General features: G+C 45.5%; 1 protein-coding gene across 5 annotated transcripts in view; it reads left to right on the top strand.

Moving 5' to 3' along the window:
• KLHL29 (kelch like family member 29) overlaps positions 1-12,947 on the top strand; it is a 598,373-nt gene that overhangs the window by 370,116 nt on the left and 215,310 nt on the right. The gene's annotated exons all lie outside the window — the stretch shown is intronic.

Here is a 12,947-nt window from a genome sequence, read left to right as displayed (position 1 = left end):
TCACGGTTTTCAAACTTGAGTCTTGGGTCTACCTGGGTAAGCTCCTGGCAGACCCACAATGTTTGTTTATTCAAGTCTCTGTAGCCACAGCGCTCACAGCTCCCATTGGCTGTAGTTCTAGACCTTTAATTGTTTTTGTTACTCTTCTCTGGACCTTCTCCAATTTCTCCACATCTTTCCTAAAATGTGGTGCCCAGAACTGGATACAGTACTCCAGGGGTTCCCAAACTTTTTGACACAGGTACCAGTAAATCCATTCACTAGCTTTTGCAGGAGAGGTAACATTCATTTGCATATTCATTAAGCAAATGATGAATATTCAAATAAGTTGTTTCTGGTCCTCCCAAAGCCCCCAGTGCCAGCTGTAGCAAATCTTTTGATACGGTCACCCACAATATTCTTGCCAGAAAATTAAGGGAAGATGGATTGGATAAATAGACTGTAAGACAGACAGACAGCTGGCTAGACCAGGGTTTCCCAAACTTTTTCCCAAACGGGTTTACATTAGTTGGAACCCGTTTTTTTCAGTACTGTTTTTTACAGCCCAAAAGTATAAACACATATTTAAAAAGAATGAAAAATGAATAAATGTTGACTGTTTCACCCAGCTGCATCTTCCATCCAGCCCAGGCCAGGGCTTGGTGGACCCGGCACTGCACTGGCACTCCGGGAGGCAGGAGCAGACTGGGGGTAGGGTATCTGGCTAGGAGGGAGGGTGCAAGGAGGGGTAGGGTTGCCAGGTGTCCAGTTTTGTACCGGACAGTCCAATAGTTGAGGCTTCTGTCCAGGAAACAAATTGAGAAAATACCTGACATATAAAATGTCTGGTATTTTCTCATTAGGTATGTTTTATTATTATTAAGTGTATCAGTTTGTAATTGCGAACTGCCTGGCTGGTAAATGTGCTCAGGCTGTGTGAGCGTATCTACTAGCCAGACAGTTCACAACTACTCGAGGGGCGTGGGGGGGAGGGTAATATGGAATCCCCAGAGCCGGATTCACTCATGCTTCGCCAGGACCGTGCACGGGATGGGCAGTGCCCCGAGATCTGTGTGCGCCTGGGTCAGTCCCATTCCCCACTGGCCAATTCACTCCCCCCCCCCCCCACTGCCCCTCCGGCCAGCCCCACTTCCCCCAGACCCCTCCCGGCCGGCCGGTTCTCCCCTACTTCCCCTCCCGATCTCTCCCAGCCAGCCCCACTGCCTGCATCCAGTCCTGCTTCTGGCAGCCAGTTCTCCCCACACAACAGGTGTGTTGTAACCAAAACTCGTGAAGTCATTCTGCCGCTCTACTCTGCACTAGTTAGGCCTCAGCTGGAGTACTGTGTCCAGTTCTGGGCGCCACATTTCAAGAAAGATGTGGAGAAATTGGAAAGGGTACAGAGAAGAGCGACGAGAATGATTAAAGGTCTAGAGAACATGACCTATGAAGCCAGGCTTCATGAACTGGACTTGTTTAGTTTGGAAAAAAGAAGATTAAGGGGGGACATGATAGCGGTTTTCAAATATCTAAAAGGATGTCACAAGGAGGAAGGAGAAAATTTGTTCCTCTTGGTTTCTGAGGAAAGGACAAGGAGTAATGGGCTTAAAGTGCAGCAGGGGAGGTTTAGATTGGACATTAGGAAAAAATTCCTAACTGTCAGGGTGGTCAAATATTGGAATAAATTGCCAAGGGAGGTGGTGGAATCTCCCTCTCTGGAGATATTTAAGAACAGGTTAGATAGACATCTATCAGGGATGGTGTAGACGGAGATTGGTCCTGCCTTGAGGGCGGGGGGCTGGACTCGATGACCTCTCGAGGTCACTTCCAGTCCTATGATTCTATGAACCCCCATCTTCCCCGGCCAGCCCTGCTACCTCCAACCTCGCGCCCTCTGTGAGCCCTGCTTCTGCAGGCCCCCTGATCTCCCCCAGCCACCCCGCTGCCCCCCGATGATCCTCCCCCTGACTAGCCCTGCTCCCCCCCGGCCCCCTCCCAGCTAGTCAGTTCTCCCCCACTTCTCCTCCCGATCTCCTCTGGCCAGCCCCCTACCCCTGACCCTGGCCCACCCAGATAGCTCTGCTTCCGCCGGCTGATTCCCCCCGCATCTTCCCATCCAGCCCCACTACCCCCGTCCAGCGCTGCTTCCGGTGGCCAATTCTCCCCTCCTCCTCCCGACCTCCCCTGGCCAGCCCCACTGTCCCCAACCTCCCGCCCAGCCCTGCTTCCCAGTGGCCGGTTCCCCCACACTTCCTCCCGGCCCCCCCATCTGAGATCAAGTGTGTCCCGCATTTTTTTAACTCACCTGGTAACCCTATCTAGGCCTCTGCTGGGAGCCCAGAACATCTGGCTGCAGACTCCGCCCAGCCCGGCCGAGGGCTTGGGGAACCCGGTGCTCCACGGGCACTCCGGGAGCCCGGAATACTCCTGCAGCCACACTGAGGCCCACAGCCCATAGTTTGGGAAATGCTGAAATACTCCAATTGAGGCCTAATCAGCACAGAGCAGAAAGGAAAAATTACTTCTCGTGTCTTGCTTATATCACTCCTGTTATGCATCTCAGAATGATGTTTGCTTTTTTTGCAACAGTATCACACTGCTGACTCATATTTAGCTTGTGATCCACTATAACCTGTAGATCTCTTTCTGCAGTACTCCTTCCTAGATAGTCACTTCTCTTTCTGTATGTGTGAAACTGATTGTTCCTTCCTAAGTGGAGTACTTTGCATTTGTCCTTATTAAACTTCATCCTATTTACCTCAGACTATTTCTCCAGTTTGTCCAGATCATTTTGAATTATGACCCTATCCTCCAAAGCACTTTCAACCCCTCCCAGTTTGGTATCTGCAAACTATTAGTAGAGGGTATGTCTACACTTGCAGCCTAATTTGAACTAGGGCTGCAAATGTAGGCATTTGGAACTGCAAATCAAGCCCGGGATTTAAATATCCTGCACTTGATTTGCATCTTCCCGGCCGGGCGCCATTTTTTGAAATTTACAAGCCCGAAGTAACTGCCTGCATCTACACGCAGCAGTGAAACGGGCGTTCGAAATAAAGCCCTAGTTCGAACTACCTATTATTCCTCCTGCAATGAGGTTTAACAGGTAGTTCAAACTAGGGCTTTATTTCAAATGCGTGTAGACACGGGTAGTTACTTTGGGCTTGTAAATTTCAAAAATGGCACCCAGCCGGGAAGATGCAAATCAAGCACAGGATATTTAAAACCTGGGCTTGATTTGCAATTCCGAATGCCTACATTTCCGGCCCTAGTTCGAATTAGGCTGCAAATATAGACATACCCAGTCTCTCTATGCCAGGGGTGGGCAAATTCTGGCCTGAGGGGTGGGTCCGCTCTGCAGGGTTAGTCCCTGCCGAGCCCCCACCTCCATGTTTACCTGCATTTCCACAGGTATTGGAGGATCGCAGTTCTGGTTGGCTCTGAATCACCATTTGCAACCAATGCATGCGACAGGAAGCAGCATTCCAGTCCATGACGCTTCTCGCCACTTGCTTTGGCTGGAAACTGTGATTTGAGGCAAACCAGAGCTGTGATTCTCTATGCCATCATCTCACTCTTTGATGAAGATATTGAACAGAACCCAAAACTTATGTGAAGAAGTATTTTTATGTTTGTTTTAAATCTGCTGCCTATTAATTCTATTCACTGTTATGTTATGTGAAGGTGAAAATAATACTTTATTCATTTTCTCCGTGCCATGTATGATTTTATGGACCTTTGAGATAATCCCTGATCATTTTTCTTGGCCTTATCTCTGTTCTTTTTCCAGTTCTAATATATCTTTTTTGAAATGGAGTGATGGCAACTGCATATGGTATTCAAGGGATAGTTGAACCATGGATTTATATAGTGATATTACCTTTTAATTGGTTGCTGATAGTCTGTTAGCTTTTTTGACTGCAGCTACACACTGAACAGATGTTTTCAGAGAACTATCTACTCCAAAATCTCTTTCTTGAAAGGTAACAGACAACTTAGACCCTGTCATTTTGTATCCACAGCTGGGATTATGTTTTCCAAGGACATTACTTTGTATTTACTAGCATTGAATTTCATCTGCTGTTTTGGTTTCGATGGAGCTCATTCTTCCTTTATAGTCTCTTTCTTTCCCAAAAGGTTTCCCAGTTATTAATAAACCTAATATCTCTTCCAAACACCATCGTCTCTGCTATGCATTGAGACCCTGTTGTTCTGCCAGTCTTACTTGCCCTGCACATGGAACTGGAAGCATTTCACATAATGGTACCATGGAGGTGACCTGGACTTTTATCTATTACCTAGTAGCCTAAATTTGGTCTTCAGGATCTCTCTCTTACTTTCTCCTATGTCGCTGGAAATTAGATATACCAAGACTACCAGCTCAACCCCAGCATAGCACATAAGCCTGTATATTGTCTTAGGAGATCTGTAACCTTTCCACCTTACAGGCAATTCATCATGCTGTTCTCAGAATCATCATAAACCCAAATATCTATATTTCTAATAATATTATCTCTCTTTACTATACCTTCTCTCTTCCCAACAACAAGAGTCCCTTGCCCTGGAGAGGTATCCTTAGGAGGAAAGGATGCCTTGACATCATTTGGAAGGAAGATCCCAACTCTGTGAACATTTCCCTCTGCTCCAGCTTGATGGTCTTTCCCAAGACTTTGATCTTCCTCAACAGCAGTAAGGGGCTGTTGGGCGGTGGGTGGACTGCTCTATTGTGTCCTGGTAAATCTCATCTCTACCCTCTGCCTTCCATTCCTTCTCTAGTTCAGCCATTCTGGTCTCAAGAGCTTTTATTGGGTTCTGATGGCCATGAGCTGCTTGCACTAGATGTACACACGTGCCACCAGTCCACAGGCAGGTAATACTATATATTGTCTTCAGTGCAATAAACCACATGGCCCCCACTCCGCTGTTGGACTTCCACATGCCTTATTTTTACTCTTGTTGGGACTTGCTTGTTTTTCTTTGCTGATTTAGGAGAGAGGGGAAGGGCATTTCTGGCCTAAATTTAGAATGTTCATTAAGTATATCTAGCTCTTATGCTCCCGCTCTAAACTCCCTCATAAAACTCCCCTATTTACTGCTCCTCTTTGTTAGCTCCTTGTTGTGTTTGCTAGCTTCTCTTCACTGAAGTGCTACAGTAGAACCTCAAAGTTATGAACACCAGAGTTACAAACTGACCCATCGTCCATATAGCTCATTTATAACCAGAAGGATAGAATCAGAGCCAAAAAATGAAAAGAAAAGCAAATTCAGTAGAGTGCTGTGTTAAGTACAAACTGCTTAAAAAGTGGGGGAGCAGCATTTTTTTCTGCATAGTAAAATTCCAGCGCTATATTAAGTCAATTTTCAGTTGTTCAGAGTTACAAGAATTTCAGAATTATGAACAACCTCCATTTGCAAGGTGTTCGTAACTGTGAGGTTCTGCTGTGTTGGTTTCACCATCATACCTCTAAAAGATTGTGTGTGCTTCCTTAGCAAGTTATTCAGCCACTGAGTTGGATTGAGAAGCAAAGTCAGGATCTTATCCAGTAACCTATGACAATTTTCACCAGTTGAGGATCTGCCTCTGGATATGTTAAAATTGTATGTGCTTGCTGAAAATACCTACTTTATACGATATTTAGGAGCGAGTACTGCAAATTAGATTGTAAACTCTTTGGGGTAGGGACCCCATCCACAAGTAGTTTTTTGTACAGCATCAGCACAGCAGGGTTCAAATCCTCATTAGGGCTTTGAATTGTTGCTGGTTACAGCTAGTAATAACTAACTGTTTTAAGCTCATTAAAATGGTAGTTGTTTTGATCCTTGATTGCCTTGGAGGGAAGGGATTTTTGCCTCTATGCATTTATCTGTCTGTGTCTTTTTATTTTCAGTGAAGGGGGAAAATAAAGTAGGTTGCATATTGGATACATTATCTCAGTATTAAACTGCCTTTCCCAATCTCTTTTGGATAATTGGAACAGAGAATCGCCACTCTTCATCCATCACTTTAAATGAAGTCCATAGTAAAATAGCTCTGGCTGCTGGGAACCACAAATAAGAGCACTGTATCCATTTCAGTTCCCTTTTGACCATGAAACTGTTTGAAGAGGTTTTAGCACTTTGAGCAGCATCAGGAGGCATGTCAGCAGTTTTACAAGCCTCTTAGGGAATTGCTAAAGTGCACTGTAAGGACCTCCCAGGAAGTGCTTCAGGTTCTTGATTTTTTTTAATTCGGCTAATATTGTATAGTGTGTTATTGATAGTATTTGATCCTGGATTCTCACTGACGGTAAAGGCGTCATTGACCAAAAGTCTAGGTGTCATTCCAGTGCAGAGTTCTGAACCATGTTACTTTAAGGTTGCAAAAGCTATTCAAAAGTAGGCTACCTTGACAATTATTAGGACATGTCTGCGATACGACATTATTTCAAAACAAGTTATTTTGAAATAAAAACTCCCAAAATAATAATTTCAAAAGAACGCGTCCACACTACAAGGCACCATCGAAATAGCTCAGAATTATTTTAAAATAGCAAGTCCACACTGATTGGAGCCTGTACTGGATTTAAAGCCGCCAGAAGCACTCCAGGGAGGACACCAAGAGGGCGGACACTTCCTGTGTCTGCTAGCTGAGGCTAGCTGAGACACATGCTTCCAGGCACTCCTCTCTATGGCCGTGTCTCACACACTGCTCCTCCGTGCCTACCCCCTCGCAGGACACCAAACACATGCCATGCACTCTGGTTGCCCTTGCAGATGCCACAGCACTTCCAACATGGAGCCGGAGCTGCTGCAAAGCAGTGCCAGGCTCATGGGCCTTGTGCTACATGGCGCAGTTGATCCGGACTGTTCACAAGCTGCTTCAGGATGATGACGACCAACCTGAACTGAAGGACCCCTTTGCCCAGGCCCTGGCACTCCCGCTGCAGCAAATCATCCTCAAACCTCAGGACGCCGTGGAATGTTGCTTCTGGCAGAGGGAGACCGGTTCCGACTGGTGGGACCACATCATCCTGCAGCAATGGGCCAACCAGCAGTGGCTCCAGAACTTCTGCATGTGGAAGGCCACCTTCCTGGAGTTCTGTGAGTGGCTCGCCCCTGCCCTCAGGCAACAGGACACCCGTATGAGACCTATAATCCCCTGCAGAAGCACATTGCCATTGGCCTTTGGAAGCTCGCCACGCCAGACAGTTACTGCTCCATGGGGACCATTTTGGCATGGGGAAATCCACGGTCAGGATCATGCTCCTACAGGGCCATCAACACCATGCGGCTGAGGAAGGTCATCCACTCTGGGAAATGTCAACCCCCCTCGTGGATAGCTTTGTTGCCATGGGCTTCCCCAGCTGGGGGTGAGGGTCATAGATGGCACATACATCCACATCCTGGCTCCCAACCACTGGGCCTACGACTATATCAGCAGAAAGGGATACTTCTCAATGATGCCGCAGGCCCTGGTGGACCACAAGGGACGGTTCACGGGCATTCACTTTGGCTGGTCAGGGAAGGTGCACGATGCCCGCATCTTCTAGAACTCAGGCCTGTTCTAAAAGATTCATGCTGGCAATTTTCTACCCGACCACACCAGCAGGGTCAGGGATGTGGACATGCTCATGTGCATCCTGGGCGACTCAGCCTACCCTTTGCTCCCCTGCCTTATGAAGCCCTACAGAGGAAGCCTGGACCCCACCAAGGAGAACTTCAACGCCAGGCTCAGCAGGTGCCGCATGGTGGTGAAGTGTGCGCTCGGCTGCCTAAAGGGGAGGTTCAGGAGTCTCCTCACCTGCATGGACCTCAGCAACCTTAACATCCCCTATCGGGTGGTGGCATATTGTGTGCTCCACAACCTTTGTGAGAACAAGGAGGAGACTTTCCTGCCAGGGTAGGGGTAAAGGCTGGCCAGCTGGCCAGGGCATATGACCAGCCGGACACTAGTGCCCATCAGGCGAGCACTTCAGGGGGCAGTGCTCACTTGGAAAGCCTTGAGGGAGAGTTTCAGCTAAGGCCACCTGTGAGACTCTCCCCACCAGGCCTCTCCACAAGGGGTCTCTGCATTGCCTCTGTGTGTCTTTCTTCCCCCACCCCACCCTTCCCATCTTTTCCCCCACCGCTCCAGAGCAAATGAAAAAGCCTCTTTGTTTAGAAAATACAACTCTTTTTTTTTTTTAAATTTAGGGGATATACAAGAGGGGAGGGACTGGAGAATGAACCTGGAACGGGAAGGTGGGAGAGGGGCTCAGAGATGGGGATGGGACTGGCACCTGTCTCAAGTCGCTTGGGAGGCTTCAGCTGCCCAAGAGGTCCCACCACCACATGTTTAGGGGACCCAGTGGCCCCTGGGCAGCTAGCAGGAGAAGCCAGGGGAGCGTGTGTGGATGCAGGTGCAGGGAGTTGGGAGGGTGGGCATGGGGGCAGGGAGTTGTGGGGGTGGGGATTTGGGGGGGTGAGGGTGGAGAAGTGGCTGGTTGCCCACTCCATGCACAGGGCCATGTGCTCCATCACAGAGGTGAGGCTGGAGCACATGGTCTCGTGTTGGTGCACCAGCTGGACCCACATGGCCTTCAACTGCTCCCAGTCAGCCCGGAACTCAGCGGCTTGCTCCCAGCACTCTTCATTGAACTATCGAACCGCTGGTTGAGGAACTGGAGGCAGGCCATCTGGTCCCGCAGCAGGTATTCTCTAGTTTATTTCCTCCTGCAGATCCTGCAGAGTTGGGAAGATGTTGTTGGAGGTGATGGACGTGCCACTTGCAGCTGGCCCAGATGTGAAGAAAAGTGATAAGGGAAGTCACCCCAGGAGACACTGTGTAGACTGTAGAGTCAGGGACTGGAGGAGAGAATTGCTTGGTTGAATGAAACTCTGAGCATAGGTCAATGGCACTGAACGCTGCCATCATTTTCCACAAGCCACGGGGATTTTAGCTGATATCTGGCTTCGGGGGGTAACAACGTCACAGAGCACAGCTGCTGCTGGCATCCCAAAGCCACCAAGGCCCATTTGTTGCTAGCCTGTTTGTTGCAGTGGTGGCTGCCAAAGTTTTTGCAGAGGGGTGTGGGAAGATGTTCTAGCATGGAGGAAGAAATAAGGCTGCTACTCTCCGAAACCTTGGGAAGATTGCAGAGTACCACCATGAAAATTTAAACAAGATATCTCAGGAAGATTCAAGAGACATCCCTGTTTACATAAACAACCTGCTCCGCATGCCTTCTTCTTTCCCCTCCACCTCACTCTAAAGTGGAATGAAAAGCAGATAACAACACTGCCTCTCTTTGTGGCAAGGCTGCTTCTTCTAGTACGAGTAAATTAAGGAAATGTCAATAGCTGTATCTTACTAAGTTGGGAGTCCAATCAGTACATCATTGTAATGGGAAATACATTTACATAAGTACTGAGATTTCTGCCCTTGTACTGGGCTTGTCCAGGCTCGAATGCTGGGACTGTCTGGACTTGGTGGAGTCTCACAAAGATTTTTGCTTATGACACAGCTGGACTTCTGGTCACCTCTCTATGGTGAACTCCGGTCATCTGAAGAAGTGGGCTGTGCCCACGAAAGCTCATGATATCATCTAAATGTTATGTTAGTCTATAAGATGCTACCAGATTGTTGTTTTATAATTTTATCTTGAAAATATAAAATCAGTCAATGTTCAGAGTGTTCATAATATAGCCAGTTTCTGGCGGAATAAAACCTTCAACTACAATGCATATGCCTTTTAAAATTAAACTAAACAAAACAAAAAAGTGGAAAAAATCCTACCTAGATTGTGTGCAATTTACCTGTAATTAAGAATACAGGGACATTGAAAATATGCTGAGTTTTGATTGAGTATTCTCTGTATTCTATTGTATGCTTCAGGTTTTCCTGAAATGTGTGCTATTGATGAGATGGGTTATATAGACCTTCCGAAGACCTTCTTGTCTTTTCATGTAAATAGGCATTTGGCAGCATTTTAAAATGCATACCTGATACAATTTTGTTTAATGCATTTCACTTTTTTCATGTGTTCCTTGTTTAATTCAAACAAGCATCTGACATGAAAGCTAAAGATAAAAGTGTGACATGGTACAATTAGCTTCTGTGAAGTCTGCGAAAAACTAATGGAACACATCTCTTCCCTATGCACAACTAGCATAATGCAGGCCATTTTTTAGTCATTTGTGTTATACATGAGAAGCCTGAAATGAGCACTTCCGTGCACCCTCACTTACACAACCAAGCTCCCCGTGTCTGATAATATTGGAAATAATTAAGCTTTCCAAATATGCAAAGTAATATTCTGCAATCAAGTCAGAGACATGTAACACTTGTAATGTAACCTTTGCAGAGTAAGAAAAATAACCTGGAATTTAGATCAGTCTGGAAAGATAGCAAATATGAGTAAATTTTGTTAGCGGCTTTCTCATTTGTCCATCCAGTATTGTCTAAATTGTTCCTCATTAGTGTGTGTTGTGGTTTCATACTGACTAATTTGTAGCTGTTTCTGGTCAAATAAATACAAGCTAAGATTGCAGTTTGAAATCAATGTGCTGGATTTGTGCATTTTAATCCACTGAGCCATTAAGAGACAGTAAGCGAGAATGCTTTGTGAAAATATGCTCTTGAGAAAGTTCTAATATTTTATTGAAGCAGAATAAATTGGTTATTGGTAGCTGAACCAGCAAGGTTCTTCCCATTTTGATCATGCTTTTTTGTTTCCCTTGGTCTAAGTAAATGTCTTTCCTACATTTCATAGTTGGAATTAGAAATAGGATTAAGCTATAGAATTTGGGTTCAGATGCAAATGAAAACTTCCTTCAGTTTCAGGATGTGTTTGCATTTAATGCTGTGGTTTGACCTGCTGGAGAGACAGCCTCAAGCTGTGAAATTTGGGGCTGAATTTTCCTAAAGGATGAAAGGGGATTGACCTAATGCTCTGTGTTCAACCCACTTCTGTATGGTGAAGCACTGGAATGGGTTACCTATGGCGGTAGTAGAAGCTCCATCCCTAGAGTTTTTTAAGTCCAGACTGGACAAAGCCCTGGCTGGGATGATTTAGTTGGAATTGGTCTGCTAAAACAGGGGTTTGGACTCAATAATCTCCTGAGGTCTCGTCCAACGCAGTGATTCTATGATTCTGGATATGCATTGTGGGTTCTTGCTGCCCTGTATCCTTCAGAACACAGATATAATTTCATCTGCCTTTAGATCTACTCAGCTATTACAGTAAATCCATTTCAGTGTTTATTAGGGTGTGACAAAGGTTGCACCAAAAATGGCCGTTATTTTCTGCGTCTTTTGATGATGTTGTTAAATTTATTTTTTAAATGCTTTATGAACACTTCAGCCAGCCCCAATACTTACAACAATGAATCACAACACACAGCTGCCAAAATTAAAATAGGAACACCGTATTTTTGAGCATTGAATAACATGCCATAGATATGTCCTATATAGATATTGAATAGGAATGTTGAGTTCTTTCTGGAAATGGCCAGCCTCCTATCCTCTGCATTTGCTCGTATAGAACATAGTTGTACATGTAGGGTAAATCTCAAGGACCAGGAAAATATATGCTACTGGCAAGGAACAACAGTATTGCATTTCTTCTACCCTGCCACTGGCAGGATGCCAGTGCTCCATGTGGTATGCTGCAGTGCTCTGTTGCCTAGGCAGAGTGGCTTGGCAGCTGTTGAGTGGTGCAGCCATGGAGCAGTGCAGCTGCACACACAGATGTCTCTGCAGAACAGCTGGTTACAAAATTTAAAAACACATTTTTCCCCCCCTTGTGAAAAATATCTAACACATTTTCATTTGAGATTTTTCAAAGGCAAATTTCCAAACTGAAAAATGTTTAGAATTCTTATTGTTCTCTCCTCTGTTTTTGCGACTGAATTATAGATTAGAATTAATACTATCCAAGGATATTTTCTCCTCACATTTTCTTCTTTCTGTTTATTTTTTCCCTCCTGTTGCCATTTTCCATGTCAAAAACGTTCTGCAAAATTACAGAATAGAAGAAGGAAAAAATGTGAATAAACAAGAAAATCAAAGTCTGGACATTACTCATTTTATTGCACTTATTAGGAATAATGGGGAAAGAAGAAGATGGGGAAAGTAGTTAAAAAATAAAATTTAAGTAACTATTGATTTTGAAAAAAATTCAATTAAAAACCAAAGTTTTCATTGGTTCCCATAAAAAATGACATTTTCACAGGAAAAAATGCTGGTTTAGCCAGAAAATGTTTCTGTCAAGAGAAATGTTGATGTAGCCGTGTCAGTCCCAGGATATTAGAGACACAAGGCGGGTGAGGTGATACCTTTTGCTGGACCACTCTGTTGCTGAGAAATACAACCTTTCAAGCTTAAACAGAGCTCTAATTCAGGTGAGCTCTCTCAGCAACTGAAATTGGTCCGGTAAAAAGATGCTGCCACAACCACCTTGTCTCTCTTAAGGAGCCCCTATCAGCTCTACTGTGCCTATCCACTGAATAGTGGCCAGCAAGGAAAGCAGCACAGGCTGTTTGCCTCCTAGCAGACTCAGGGGGAGAGATTCTGGTTACCGGACAGAGGGACATTCAAGGGTAAGAGGAGTAGTGAGAAATATGATGGACTTGGTGGAGATGTATTTTGAGAGGCTGGAGATGGGGGATTTGATGGGTTTGATAGAGGGGATTTGAGGTACTGCTGGGGGCAAAGAGGTTTGCAGTTAAGACAGAACTTGTAACAGGGACAGCAGCATCAAGAGTCTCGGTAGAGCCAGCTTCTTATCCCTCAGCTTAGGGGCCAAATTACTCCTCTGAACAAATGGCAACGAAAGGTCATCCTGGCAGGCATGACTTATGTGCTTGAAGGCTCTAAAATGCTGTTTCCTCAATGCTCATTTACTGACTAATAGGCAGCTTGTTCCATTTGTTTTATGGTTGCTAATACCAATGAATGCTTTTAATCTCCCTGCGATGACATAGATAATCTGGACCTTCTGGAGCACTCA

This window comes from Pelodiscus sinensis, chromosome 3, assembly GCF_049634645.1.
Source record: "Pelodiscus sinensis isolate JC-2024 chromosome 3, ASM4963464v1, whole genome shotgun sequence".
Classification (NCBI taxonomy): domain Eukaryota; kingdom Metazoa; phylum Chordata; order Testudines; family Trionychidae; genus Pelodiscus; species Pelodiscus sinensis.
Note: the sequence above shows the minus strand (reverse complement) of the source record. Positions and strands in the feature narration are given on the sequence as shown.